This window comes from Procambarus clarkii, chromosome 81, assembly GCF_040958095.1.
Source record: "Procambarus clarkii isolate CNS0578487 chromosome 81, FALCON_Pclarkii_2.0, whole genome shotgun sequence".
Taxonomy (NCBI): domain Eukaryota; kingdom Metazoa; phylum Arthropoda; class Malacostraca; order Decapoda; family Cambaridae; genus Procambarus; species Procambarus clarkii.
The window spans coordinates 3,238,672-3,251,312 of NC_091230.1; the positions used below are offsets into that span (position 1 = coordinate 3,238,672).

The window sequence follows — 12,641 nt, forward strand, 5'->3', positions numbered from 1 at the left end:
GCAGGGACGTTGAGCCCTTAACCCTTAAACTGCTCAAAATGTCATGAAGTGTGACAATAAGCTCAGTTTTTAAAATTTGCTGAAACTCTCTTAACCACTTAACTGCGCCAACCGAGTATTCTCGGTCAGCGGAAAACTGCGCCAACCGAGAAAACTATTTTTTTATTTTTCGGTACCAATTCTAAATGTGTACGAGGTTGGTTATGTACGAAATGGACTCTTACGACCTCCAGTGAGAGGCAGCCATCTTTGAAAAAATTCCCAGAATGCCCTAGGGCTACTGGCTAGGTTAGTACTGAATGAGCAACCATGGGTGGCGCACGCGCCTCTGGCTCCCAAACACCTGTCCGACGCGGTGTTTAAAAGTAATGCTCTGTCGGTGAAATTCAAATCTTACTGTTTGAAGAACATAAGGGCCATAATATTGGTGAGTTAGGCGCAATAAGGACCTAACACAAAGGTCGGATGCAAGTGATACAGCACCTATGAGGACTATACAGCGAGTGTATCCAGTTGTAGCTCTGAGCGTCACCCTTGCAATCCAATGCTATCTACAATTTATTTAGATGATACATAGATGAATTGTTTTCTGCGTTCAGTGATGATGCATCTGATACAAATAGCATAGATGAACAGTGTTAGTGGCTTCCATGGTGGTGTTTTCCATAGATATTTTCAAGAATACCTGAATCTCTTCCTAACTGACGGACACTCTTTGAGGCTAGCTGAATCTCTTTCTGACTGACGGACACTCTAGAAGTAAGCTGACTCACTTCCTGTGTGTGACAATACAAAGCGATCTTTTCAAGACTACCTTACAAATTGATCTTTTCCTATAATCTTTTCAATACTACCTTATGCTTTACAAGCTTGGCTACATACATCCTACAAGTACTAAAGCCAAGGGTGTACGTGAGTGCGTTATTTGCAAGCACACAGAATGAAGAAACAGGAAGCAAAAATTTATATGTACCTGGTTCACCGAGAGCGAAGTCGCGCTGTGTGCCATGGACTACTTCGTTGATTATTACTCACTTCCGAAGTACTGAGTGTGTAATACAGTGTGTTACTGTGTAAATAGTGTGTGAAACTGTACATATTGTAATTTTAGTGAATTTTTAACAGGTAATATTGCGACAATAAACATTTATTGTGGACACATTACTGACACATGTATCAAAGTTCATGGGAACATTATGAACATTCTACTGTATACATATTGTAAAGGACATAAGTATGCATCATGTAAGATTAAAAGAAACAAAACCGCATTGGAAATACATAAAACAAATAATTGAAAATATATTTGTGGCAACACCCGGTGCTTGAATGGCCCGCGCGACCGTGTCTGGGCGATTCACGTACAGGCGACCAGGCCCTGATGACGTCACAGCGCATCTTGTCCAAATCCCTACAGCCAAAGTAAGTGGAATTTGGTATTTATTTTTACATAAACATGTTCAGGGAAGGGAATTTATCATTTTACAAAGAAAAAAGAATTTTTTAGGAACACTTTATTTCATGCACACCGGGGGAATTTCACAATAAACTCGGCGCAGCACGGTGGTTAAATGTTTTGTGTATAAACTACTAAGCAAATGCTCCAACTTTGTCTAAATGATACCAAAGTAACTTGAAAAACAAGAAAATAAACAATAATTATAAAACTGAATATTGAAAATTTCAGATTTTGAAATCAGCTGTAAAAATGTAAAATATCACCAATTGTTCAGTTGGTGTTATTATGCTCTCAGAATACCATATGATCTTCATTATCATATATTTAGAATATAGGTTTTCAGTATATAGTTTACTGTAAAACAAATTCGTCAATATGGCATTTGAAATACTGTATGCGCAAATTTAAACAACAAAATTTTATAACTTCAAACGTTTAGGGTTTATGAAAAATCAATTTTATAGGGATTGTAGAACAGACAGCTGTGCACACTATATGTAAAAATGGTGAGAATCGGTCAGAAACTGGATTTTTGGATACTGAAGTACTGTAATTTGAAATTCTAGTTATAGATATAATTGAAGTTGAAGTTATCGACAATGAATAAGGCAGTTCTAATTTATAAATTTACTTGTATGTTTTAATAAACATTGTTTGGCATTTGTACTCGAATACAGGGAGTACCTTGGTTTAAGAAGTTAATTCGTTCCTGGAGACGGTTCGTAACCCAAAAATTCGTAAACTGAAGCTAATTTCCCCATAAGAAATAATGGGAAATGAATTAATCCGTTCCTTACTCCCCAAAAACTTCACTTCAAAGTAAATTTTATACCCAATTCACTCAAATCTTCACTACAAAAGTATGTTCAAGTTATTAGGTCGGCCGAGCGGACAGCACGCTGGACTTGTGATCCTGTGGTCCTGGGTTCGATTCCAGGCGCCGGCGAGAAACAATGGGCAGAGTTTCTTTCACCCTATGCCCCTGTTACCTAGCAGTAAAATAGGTACCTGGATGTTAGTCAGCTGTCACTGGCTGCTTCCTGGGGGTGGAGGCCTGGTCGAGGACTGGGCCGCGGGGACACTAAAGCCCCGAAATCATCTCAAGATAACCAAGATACCCTTGCTGATGACTTCTGTTGGTGTATGGAAGATGGTGAAGAGGGGGGAGAAGAGGTGTTACTGTTTGGAAGGGGAGTCCCCTTCCATTATAACATCAGGCAGTAAAGATTTTTCTGAAGTGCACTCTGGCACGTTTTGCCTGCATACCACTAGGTCCTGGTTGTGGCTCACTGCTTGATTTTCTCACAATGAAACGATCCATTGAAGGTTGTATTTCCCTTCTTCGCAAAATTTGTCTGTAGTGAGGCATCACATTGTCATTGAAACACAGCAGTGGGACCCAAGCACCCCACACAACACTGGTACCCAAGCACCCCACACAACACTGGGACCCAAGCACCCACATGCTTGGGGGTGCTTGCAGTGAATGATCTCTTTTTCTCCTCTATGATCATTCTCACATGTGATTTCTTGCCTTGAACCTTACCACTGGCTTTCTTGGGACCCATGGCGAGATATTTGACCCTTAAGTTGCGCAACACATCATATGATGGGTTGGGTGACTTGCTATAAATTGTGCATCCTATCATATGATATATTGGAGTACTACGCAAGATTTAAACAGCCGGCGGATACATGGGGTTCACCTCGCCTTCATCAGGGCTCTTGTAAACAGACATCATTTAAAAAAAAAATCGTGGGCCAAATTCCCGGGTGAGGGCCTCAGTATTGAGTGAGCCACCAAGCCTGATGCACGCAGCATGAGCTCATAGCACTGCTGTTCAGCGTGTGACCAAAGCATCGCCTAAAAATGTCATAATATACATGTTCATGCTATTATTTAGCGATATTATTACAGAAGACCCCTGACTGTGATAAAACTGACCAGGATTCTGATAATAGCAATAATATTTATTGCCTGTCTCTACCTCCTCATCACAATCGACTTGAGAATGGTCCAGGACGGACCGAAATGACGTCGTCCCTTCAACTTCTAGTGTGTGGTCTGGTCAACATACTTCAGCCACGTTATTGTGACTCATCGCCTGATAATAGCAAGATTGTTGTGATAATTAGTGCTGTAGTGAGAGGAGTAATCTTGGTGGGGAGGGAGGTAGCATTGTCTGCTGACTCTGTGTGACCACCTTTTACTGTCTGGACTTACTATACCAGCTTAGTTGTCGCTATGGTATACAAAACATGCAGATACTTATAAATAATGTCTGTATATAAAAGCAAAAACAGTATGGTGGGAGGAGAATGGTGGCGAGTCAGGTGAGGTGAGGGAGGGAGGGAGTGACAGCCAGTGGCGGGCTACCACTGGCTGCCACTGCCACTGCCACTCAGCATACCAACTTAGTGGTTCGTTATGGTGAACACGAATGTAGATACTTATATATAACGTCTGTATATAGTGAATAAAAGCAAAAACAGTATGGTGGGAGGAGAATGTGGGCGAGTGAGGTGTTGAGGTAGTGAGTGGCAGCGAGTGGCTGGCTGGTGTGTGGCGGTCACTCCTCGTTGCTTTATGACTCATAATACCAACTTAGTGGTCCATTATGGTGAACAAAACATGCAGATACTTATATATAACCTGTGTATATAGTGTAATAACCGACAAAGTATTTGTTCACTGTTTGATGAACATAATAATTGAATCAACAATATGCACACTATATTTTTGAGTACAGCGAGACATTGAAATAATTTGGTAATTATCTCTTTGTGGCCACTCCTGCCTGACAGCTGGGAGCAACAGACCCTCTGGGACGCACGCTAAGTCAGCGCCTGTTTTTTGCCAGACTTCCCCGCCCTATAGCGGGCAATATATGCCACTTATGTTTTTTTATTATTTTTCCCATGATCAGAGAACACAAATTAACAGGTTTAGAAGAAAAAATATATATATATTTTTTTTTATATGCGCCTGTGGGTGACAAATGCTAATTAGCCCTGAGCGATACAAGGGTTAATAACATCTTTTATGCTCAAATGGCCAAAAAGGAAACAGGTACTTGCGCCGTCCTCGTCTCCACTCACACTGGCACTGCTGACCCTTGCAGTCCAGCACAGTTCCCTTTGCCTCACTGCCAGGTCATAGCTCACTGCCATGTCATAGCTATGACCTGGCCAGATTCGGCCAGGTCATAGCTTCTCGCTTGATATGTGTAACACGGTCCGCTGGGGGTCCCAGATGTCTCCAGCCCAACGTTCATCCCTACTGCAGACTCTTGGTAGCAGAGCTCTTGACTCTCCAATCCGGCCTATCCTTGCTTCTGGGTACTCCACGGATTAAGGGTGGCCTCCCGGTCTGTCTGCCGTATTGAAGCGATGCTTAAATCTACTGGTAAGGGCTCTCTCGTCTCTAGATCCGGAGCTCACTCGAGCGTGTCCTCACTCTAGGGCGGCTCGTGACGTACTCTCTCCCGCCCAGGCACCAGCCGCCACGAGAGCCCTCCGCCTCGTGACGTACTCTCTCCCGCCCAGGCACCAGCCGCCACGAGAGCCCTCCGCCTCGTGATGTCACACCGCCCGAAGGCTCTCGTCATTGGTCACTTCTGGCATGTCGGAAAATCCGACACCATTTAATAATATCATACAGACAGATAATATTGCTGTGTTGTATAAACAAGTTACCCATAGAAAATGTAACTTGTAGTGGAATTCCCGTCTATAGAAAACGGGATATCATTACCACATACTATTATAAATTCACCACCTATTATGGTGGGAATTATTCTTAAATACATTAGTCTTTGGACTTTACCATCATAAAAACATCTCATATAAATTAACTTAATTATCAGAATTAAAATAGAGTAAATGTGACCCTTCTATCACTTACTGTCATCTGGACAGTGTAGACCAGTAGCGTCAGGGAGGAGGGAGTGGTCAGCCATTGTTATTGTACTTAGACCAGAGGCATGGGAGCAATTCGGCTCCTGTTAATTTTACTTGGACGAAGTGTTATGGAAACCAAAGGTGTACCATCATCAGCACGCTGTCAACAAATACAAGTTAAGTGTTCTGCCGAAACCCATTTATCTATCATTTGTGGCCATTAATGTCATTAGATAGGGTGATCCAGTTAGATCACGAGATCGCCTCATACTAAAGGTAATTAAGCCTAGGTCTTTATGGTTCCTTGTACAGTGTTTTCTCTGATATAGCTGTCATATATTAGGATTCTGGCTTCATAGCTAGCGCCCTTTTGACAGGTCAAGACGAGGAAGCATGCTTTGTGTGCCAGTTACTGGGTGATGGAAGCTACCTCAAAGAGGATAATTTGGTGTCTACATCCTGGTTATACCTGGTGGACTAAGGCCTGCTGTACAATAAGATAAGGAACCTCTTCAATGTATGTAGTCTAATACTGTAGTTTGATTGGCTGCATATATATAAATTTAATATAAACCCCCCTAATGTGTAGAGGATCGATTTGTGAGATTATTGCAGAAATACAGTCCACTTATCATCATACAAATTGCTATCGAAGTATATAAATTAACGTAGATATAAATTCATATAAATTAAATAAATATAAATCTCACAGGTCGGTTCCCACATGGCACATGACCTTACCTGGCTAATCAGGTGCCGGGAGGAGTCACGACGCCTTGGCGGGAAACAGGATGGCTCAGCGCCATATTGTGCCCAAGATGGCGCCATCTTACGCCAAAAAGGCGTAAGCCCCTTGCATTATCAAACTTAACTGGCCATTTTACAGCCAGCTTAATCACGCTCCATGCTTTCCCACACATGAAAATGTTTCCTGAACATCAGAGAATACTCAGGTTATGGAGATATGACTCTTTTAAGCTGGGAAGGAAGAAATATAGGGTGGGACACCATCACAACACATGTACATGTGTACACTTATGTGTGTGTAATTACCTAAGTGTAGTTATAGGATGAGAGCTTTGCTCATGGTGTTACGTCTTCCCAGCACTCTTTTTCATATAACGCTTTGAAACTACTGACGATCTTGGCCTCCACCACATTTTCACCGAACTTGTTCCAACCGTCTACCACTCTGTTTGCGAAAGGGTATTTTCTTATATTTCTTCGGCGTCTGTGTTTAGCTAGTTTAAATCTATGACCTCTTGTTCTTAAAGTTCCAGGTCTCAGGAAATCTTCCCTATCGATTTTATCAATTCCTGTTACTATTTTGTATGTAGTGATCATATCACCTCTTTTTCTTCTGTCTTCTAGTTTTGGCATATTTATTGCCTCTAACCTCTCCTCGTAGCTCTTGCCCTTCAGTTCTGGGAGCCACTTAGTTGCATGTCTTTGCACCTTTTCCAGTTTGTTGATGTGCTTCTTAAGATATGGGCACCACACAACAGCTGCATATTCTAGCTTTGGCCTAACAAAAGTCATGAACAATTTCTTTAGTATATCGCCATCCATGTATTTAAAAGTAATTCTGAAGTTAGAAAGCGTAGCATAGGCTCCTTGCACAATATTCTTTATGTGGTCCTCAGGTGATAGTTTTCTATCTAGAACCACCCCTAGATCTCTTTCTTTATCAGAATTCTTTAAAGATTTCTCACATAATTTATAGGTTGTGTGGGGTCTATGTTCTCCTATTCCATATTCCATAACATGGCATTTATTAACATTAAATTCCATTTGCCAAGTGGTGCTCCATATACTTATTTTGTCCAGGGCATCTTGAAGGGCATGACAATCATCTAAGTTTCTTATCCTTCCTATTATCTTAGCATCATCAGCAAACATGTTCATATAATTCTGTATACCAACTGGTAGATCATTTATGTAGACAATAAACATCACTGGTGCAAGAACGGAACTTTGTGGTACTCCACTTGACATTTCTTCAGTCCGATACATTGCCTCTGATCACTGCCCTCATTTTTCTCTCAGTCAGAAATTTTTTCATCCATGTTAGAAGCTTACCTGTCACCGCTCCAATATTTTCCAGTTTCCAGAACAACCTCTTATGTGTAACTCTGTCGAAAGCCTTTTCTGGGGGAAGCCCCGTTGGCTCCCCGGAGCTATCCCAGGCTGATATGCTAATGTCAGACTTTGGCATCAGTCATGTGTATGGAGTTCTTAGGCCTACTGGGGACCACGGCCAGAACTGGGCCCCCCTCAGAGAGGCAAGGGGAGCAATGGCCTATAGAAGCCCCCGTGTGGTTGGAAGCATTCTATGTCTGCCATCGACCGGAACAGGCACCCAGAAAGGTAAGCGCCTTAAAACAAACCCCTATTCTGGTTAAAATTGCTACCAAAAGCCGAACTAGTGGATAGAACTCCCCAACCGAAAACAAGCAAACTAGTGTGACGTCACACACCGCCGCGCTGCTGTCTGCGCAGCTCCCCCCTCCCCGGGAGGGGGAAGGGGGAGCCCCAGACCCTCGATGCCGGCTACCCACACCTCAGTTCTTGAGGCTGATGCTATAGGCAAAGGTCGTGTGCTCTGGCTCCGGTGTCACTACTGCACTTTGCTTTGCGTGTGATGTTGGTTTTGTGGGTGCGAGAGCCAGGTGTTATCTTCAGTACTCGGGCTGCATGCGCCTAGGGCTGCCTTCCCTAGGTGCCCTGTAAGTTCTTGCCCTTGGGGCTTCCACAGGCTCCTCGGGGTCTGCCTCTGCTGGTCCGTTTTACCTTTTGGTTTTTCGGCCGCCTGTTGGGCTCTTGGGTGTTCTGTTCTCCCTTGTTACCAGCAGGTAAGAGGCAGTTTGCACTGGTAGGGGTGCAGGATGCTGCACAGCTTGTATTCCCGACATCGCGGCCGGCTCTGTTCCTTGGGGTTCGCTGTCCTCTAGCGGGGTTTTGTTTTTCTTTTTGTTTTTGCCTGGTGGGGGTTCTGTCATTTTACTCAGTTTGTTTTTGCCCTTCCACTGTTCTCCTTGGTGGCGCCCCCTGCTAGGTCCCCGTGAGTGTACACGCCCCTGGGGTTCAGCTATAGAAGTTCGCTTGGTAGTTTTGGGTGCCGGTTTGCAGCACCCTGCCTGGGACTACCTGAGCGCGAGTCCTCTTAAAGTAAACGCTCAGGACCCTGGGAATCTCCTAGGGGGCGTGTGGGTCCGATGGATGTGACCTCGGAGTCCCCACTCGCTGTGTGCGAGTTTGAGGGTTGCTCGGTCCCCTTGTCTCGGGATGACCCTCATTGTTTTTGCCTCTGCCACGCTGCCTGTTGGGTCGGTGATACTTTCGACCCTGAGTCCTGTGAGTGTTGCTGCTTGTTTGTGACTCAATTTACCCAATCCTCTGATGATTCTCTTCGGGTACAGGCAGCGCGTGGGTTGCAGTCTAGGTTTCGTCTGTTGCAACGCGCTCGGTTGGTTGCTCACCTGGATGCCCCGGGGCTGCCCCGCTTTGCTTTTCGAGACCCGGACTTGGGGGTGGGGGTCGCTTCGATCCTGGTTCAGTCCGCACCTCCTCGTCCTTCCCCTTCTGTTCGTTCTGGTCCCCCCCCCCTGCTTCCGGCCCCGAAGCATCTGAGGGTTTCGGGGTCGGAGCAGGGGTTACTTGATTTCGAGACTCGGGCAGCTTCGGGGGGTGCCCCTTCCGGGGGGGCGGCAGAGGCATTCGAGTCTTGTCTCCCGGCCGAAGCTTCTGGGTCTGACCAGTGGGCCCCCCCTTCCTCCAGTTTTTCCGGCTGCTCCGTCCTTGTCTTGTGGGGTCGGGGCTTGGGGAGAGGACTTGGCCTCGGGTCCTGTGGTGAAGTACCTCGAGACTGGGGAGGGGCTGACTTGGCGGCCTTGGGCCCCGCTGGACCCCGCCTGGGTTTTTCTTCCCTCTGAGCGGGGCTTATTGTTACAAGGAGTGGGGTTTTCTTTTCCCCCCTCTGCGTACGAGTTGGATTTGGTGTCGGCCCCTCCCCGGGTTCGGTTCCGTGTTCCCCCGGGTACGTCGGTTCCATCCTTCCAGAGGTTTTCGGCTTATCGCATCCAATCTGGTGTGGTGCGAGCTTCCTTTGCAGCTTACCTCCTGCGTGACCCGGATTATACCTCGGATATGGATCCGTCTGAATTCAGGTTTGGGACTTCGTTCCCTTTCTGGCTCCGTTACGAGGTTCCGGAGTCGTCCTGGCTAGCAGTCTGCCCCTTGTTTGTTCTGGATTCCTGGCATTCCTTCTGTCGTTCCCGCACGCTGGAGTGTCGGGAAGCTTCCACGGTACTTCAGGTTTTCCTGGGGGGCGAGCTTGAGTACCTGAATGAGTGCTTGTTTGCCCCTGCCCTTCCCCGCGATGTGGGCATTATTCAGCTCCATGTGCAGGTTCCCACTCTTTCGGCGGCACTCGTTGCAGAGGACTTGCGTGCCCGGAGCCTTTTGGCTTTGGCTTTGCGGTTCTTTTCCCTCTTGGAGCTGTCTTCGGATTGGCTCGTGGAGGATGTGAGGACGCTTGGGTCCGTCCCGGGGTCCGGCACCTTGTCCTCGGCTGTGCGTTCGTCGACTGCCATGTTGAAGCTTTTCACGCCGATTTTGCGGGATGCAGTTTCCCTGTTTTATGCTTCCCGTCTCGCATGTCGGCAGACGGTGCTGGGTTCCTCCATGGAATCTGCTTGGTCTCTGGATCTTAGGCATTCTAACCCCTTTTTGTCCTGTTCTGTTTGAGGAGTCGGGCGTGGCGCAGTTTATTCAGGCTGCGTCGGCGGCTTGTCATCCGATGTCGGACTTGTTGGTTTTCCGGGGGTCCCGGGGTGGGTCTTCCCGGAAAGGTCGTGCCAGGGCTCAGGGTTCCTCTGGTCGTGGTAGGCCTCTGGTGTCAGGTTCGGGTTTGGCTCCTCAGGCGGACCCTCCCTCGTCTGGTCGGCGCGGTGTTCGCTCTGTGCGGGGTTCTGGGTCTCGTAAGGGTTGCCGGCCCTTTCGCGGTTTGCCCCATTGACGGGGCGATGTGGGGGCTGCTTGCACTGTTCGCCCGCGCCTGGTCCCACGATTCGTGGGCCTTTCGGGTCGTGTCTCGCGGCCTGCGGTGGCGTTGGGTGGCCCCTCCCCCCTTGGGGGGGTCGGGGCCGGCAGGGCAGGTTTCTTTCCCTGCGCTCTGTCGAGTCGTCTTGGAGTGGGTACGCTTGGGCGTCGTCGAAACAACGTCGTCCTTCAGATGGGTTTCCCGTCTGTTTCCGGTTCCGAAACAGGACTGCACGGACCTGCGGTTCATTCTGGACTTGTCCTGTCTGAACCCCTGGGTTCATTGCCCCTCCTTTCGGATGACTACGCTGTCTCAGGTTCGGCTCCTCTTGGAGCCGGGAGCTTGGATGGTGTCCCTGGACCTCCGGGACGCTTATTGGCATGTCCTGATTCATCCGCGGTTCAGGGACTGGCTCGGTTTTGTTGTGGGGCGTCTTGAGTTACCGCTTTCGTTGTCTCCCGTTCGGGTTGAACCTGGCACCTCGCGTGTTCACGCGCCTTACACGGGTTGTGGTGGCTTGTTTGCGTCTCCTAGGTGTTCGGGTGTTGGCCTACCTCGACGACTGGCTGGTTTGGGCTCCCAGCCGATCAGCTTGCTTGCTAGCCAGGGATTTGGTTCTTTCCTAGCTCGCCGGGTTCGGGTTCTTGGTGAACTGGAGGAAGTTCCATCTGGTTCCCTCTCAGATTCGGACTTGGCTGGGTCTCGTGTGGGACTCTCGAACCGTCTCCTTGTCTCTCCCTCCGGAGTCTTTCCTGCGGCTGCGGTCCCACCTTCGTCTGTTTCTGGAGGGCCCTCGGGTCACCGGGTGGTTGCTCGAGGGGCTGTGCAGGAGCCTGAACTTCGCGATGGTAGTCTACCCGCCGGGTCGGGTTTGGCTTCGACGGCTGTTCTGGTTCCTTCAGGGTTCCCCCCTTCCGCCTCTCTCACGATCGCAGACTTCGACCCCCGGGGGCCTTGCGTCGGTTGCTGTGTCACCGGCTTCCTTTTCGGGTTTTTCGGGGTTCAGTGCCTTGGCGCCTACCTGAGCCCTCGCTTGATGTGTACACGGATGCGTCGTCTCTCGGCTGGGGTTTTGTGACCAGTACTCACCAGGCCAACCAGGGGCGTTGGGATCCGTCCTTCCGTCGAGCTCACAGCACGGTGCGGGAGTTCGCGGCAGTATGGTTTGCTCTGGGGAGGATTCGGGTGGCCCGCGGATCGACGATTCGGTTTCATTCGGACTGCTCTCCGGTGGTTCATTGCCTGAACCGCGGGGGTTCGATGCGGTCCTTGTCTCTTTGGGGTTGGTCGCTTCGGGTGACTCATCTGCTGAGTTCTCGGGGTTTGGCTCTCCTGGCGGTTCACGTACGGGGTGTGTCCAATGTCTTGGCTGATGCCCTGTCTCTCTTCGTTTCCCTCTCCACGGAGTGGATGGTCGAGGACGAGTCCTTCCGTTGGCTTTGCCAGACGTTCGGGCGCCTCGAGGTGGACCTCTTCGCGTCGGCGTGGTCGCGGCGTCTTCCCGTTTATGCGGTGCCCTTCCCTGATCGCGAGGCCGTCGGGGTCGATGCCTTTCGGCTAGACTGGTCGAGATGGGGGTTCCTGTACCTCTTTCCCCCAGTTTGGCTGTTGCTCCAGGTCCTGACTCGCTTAAAGACTTACCAGGGGAGAGTTGTCCTTCTGGCCCCTTGGTGGCCGGCCCAGCGCTGGTTGCTCGATGTCCGAACCAGAGGGTTTTCCTGCGGCTCCGCCTCTTTCAGCAGATCGGGCTGGTACGTCACGTGGCTGGTTCGATTTTCTCCTTGAGTCTTCGCGTATGGGTTTTTTGACTCGAGTCTATCATCATCTCTATGGTGATCAGGTGGCCTCCTTGTTGGTGTCCCACTTTGAGGGCTTCTTCTCGGCGGCAGTATGAAATTTCCTGGCGGTCCTTCTGTTTCTTCTTGCGTCTTCGTCGTGTTAGTTCCTTGTCTGTTCGGGTGGTCTTGTCCTTCCTCTCGTGGTTGTTTTAGGACCGTCATCTTATGCCTAACACTGTCGCCTCGTATCGTGTGGCGCTGGCGGAGCCACTTCAGCTTGCTTTCGGTATCGATGTTACGTCTGCGCCGTTTCTCAAGTTTTCTCGTGCATTGTTTCACCTCCGGCCTGCTCATGCGTCGCCTGAGCCGTCCTGGTCTTTGGACAGAGTGCTTGCTTTCCTTTCGTCTCCTCGTTTCGTTGTGGCCCCTTCGGTCCAGGATTGTTTTTCCATGGCTCTTTTCT

At 48.6% G+C, this 12,641-nt stretch overlaps 1 protein-coding gene across 6 annotated transcripts in view; it reads left to right on the top strand.

The window, feature by feature from the left end:
• The window catches only part of IKKepsilon (I-kappaB kinase epsilon), a 395,291-nt gene that overhangs the window by 119,225 nt on the left and 263,425 nt on the right, over positions 1 to 12,641 (top strand). The window lies entirely within an intron of this gene.